This window comes from Physeter macrocephalus, chromosome 11, assembly GCF_002837175.3.
Source record: "Physeter macrocephalus isolate SW-GA chromosome 11, ASM283717v5, whole genome shotgun sequence".
NCBI classification, from domain to species: domain Eukaryota; kingdom Metazoa; phylum Chordata; class Mammalia; order Artiodactyla; family Physeteridae; genus Physeter; species Physeter macrocephalus.
The window spans coordinates 35,654,340-35,656,572 of record NC_041224.1 but is presented as its reverse complement, the minus strand read 5'-3'; the positions used below and the strand labels follow the sequence as shown (position 1 = coordinate 35,656,572).

Here is a 2,233-nt window from a genome sequence, read left to right as displayed (position 1 = left end):
ATGAACATGGGAGTATAGCTATCTCTTTGAGATAATGGTTTTGTTTCCTTCAGATATATACTCAGACGTGGGATTGCTAGATCATATGGTAGTTCTATTTTAATTTTTTGAGGAACCTCAAAAACTGTTTTCCACTGTGGCTGTACCAGTTTACATTCCCATCATGTGTGCATAAGAGTTCCCTTTTTTAAATATGAAAGCATTTATTGTGTTCAAAAAGATAAATTTATATTACACATGAAAAACTTACAACTTACTTTGTAGGACAGCTTCTGAGAATGTAAAGTTAATTTTAAATTACAATGAATGTACAACACTTTATAGTATAAGCTCCTGTCTTTTTGAACAATGTAATGATCATTCTTGAGAATTAAAATAAGTTTCTGTAGTATTCATCACTGTAGCTGTACAGGAATAGCACACCTTTTTTTCTACTTTGATGTTACAAATTTCATCACAGACTAATTTGAGGTATCTTTATTTTGACAAGCATGACAGCAGCTACTTCACAGTTGTGTTAAATGCCTGTTCATCAGCATCCCACTCTAATGATAAAAACTGTAAGATTGTTTCTTTGGGTAGATCCACAGCCAAAATTTCAATTTCACTGCTTTTCTGATGCAAGTTGGCAAGGCAGGTATGAAGCGTTTTTATCTGAGTTTCATACCATCCCCTAGTGCTGGCTGACAGCTTCTCTGGGACTATCACACTCACAATATGAACAAATGTTGCTTCATGGATTTCAACAAACCTGAAGCATTTGAAAACGACCCCTTAAGATTTTGTACTGCAAGATTTTCAGAAACTTCTCTGATAGTCCTTTTGTAACTGAGCAGGACCCAAGGGGCCTTCCTGTGACACCTGCCCCCCACGTCCTCCACTTGCCTCTTGTCTGTAGAAAAACTTTAGCCAAAGAATTAATTTAATCAGAGAAGTGAGAAAAATGCAGAAGCAAAGAAAAACAGTCAAATAAGACAAAATAATAATAGTTTAGTCGTTAAACAAAGTCAAGGACCTCTAGTTCCTCCTCAAGGGTTATAGATAATATTCTGAGCCATGTACTTTGAGCTGTTTTGCAGATACAGAAACCCCAACCAGGTGGAAGAAGTTAACTGCATGATGACCAGACTGTAGCCATGACATAAACTGCTCCATCTTACACAATTCCAAGAACTGGCCTCAAGGAAATGGGAACAAACAGACCCTGGAACTGAAGATTAACTGTACTTAAAACAATCAAGATGACACTGATCAGACCACCACATGACCAAATTCGAGTTGATTGTCAGAGCTGACTGTGCTGTTCTGCATGTAGCCCACTCCCTCCACTTATAATCCCTGAAACTTCCCTTTAAAATCTCATGCCCCTTGATTGGCAGTTGGGAGTTTGTTCTTTGGGATATGAGTCCACCTTCTTCCCAGGATTGCTGGCCTCCTAGATAAGCAACCTTTCCTTTCTACCAATACTTGTCTCTTGAGTATTGGCTTTCAAGCAGCGAGCAGCTAAATCTAAGTTTAGTAACACTTTCATCACTGACTTTAGTCCTCAGTTTCTGCCCAACATGGACCATGAGATTGGACTCCAGCACTAATTTCTCTGTTAGCCATTTCTTCTCAAAAGATTTAACCTTGACATGGCTTCCTTCTTTATCTGAGACAAGGGTCACATAGGTGAGTTCATCATGTCTGCAGTACTCCTGTAATTCCTCTTGGGACTGTGACAAGTCATACATGATTTCTGCTGTGATTCTTGCTGATCAGAGTTTCTGGGCTCAGTTGATGGCCCTGGTCATGGACATCTGGCCAGCACTTACAACAAGGAGGTCACAAGATCTTATTATAACAGGTTCTTCCAGGTTGAGGACAGTAGATTCCCTTTTCTCCACATCCTTGCCAACACCTATTATCACTTGCCTTTTCATTAATAGTCCTCCTAAGTGGTGTGAGGTAATATTGCAGTTTTGATTTGCATTTCTCTGATGTTTAGTGATGTTAAGCCCCTTTTTATGTGCCTGTTAGCCATTCGTATGTCTTCTCTGGAAAAACTCTATTCCAATCTTTTGCCCATATTTTAACTGGGTTGTTTGTAGGTTTTTTGCTATTAAGTTGTATGAGTTCCTTGTATATTTTGGATATTAATCTCTCAACAGATATGTGGTTTGAAATATGTTCTCCCATTCCATAGGTTGCATTTTCATTTTGTTGATGGTTTCCTTTGCTGAGCAGAAACTTT

The 2,233-nt window shown here is 38.5% G+C and overlaps 1 pseudogene; it reads right to left on the bottom strand.

The window, feature by feature from the left end:
* Positions 1-370: 370 nt before the first annotated feature.
* Positions 371-1,733, bottom strand: LOC102982084 (eIF-2-alpha kinase GCN2-like; annotated as a pseudogene).
* Between the last annotated feature and the right edge of the window lie 500 nt (positions 1,734-2,233).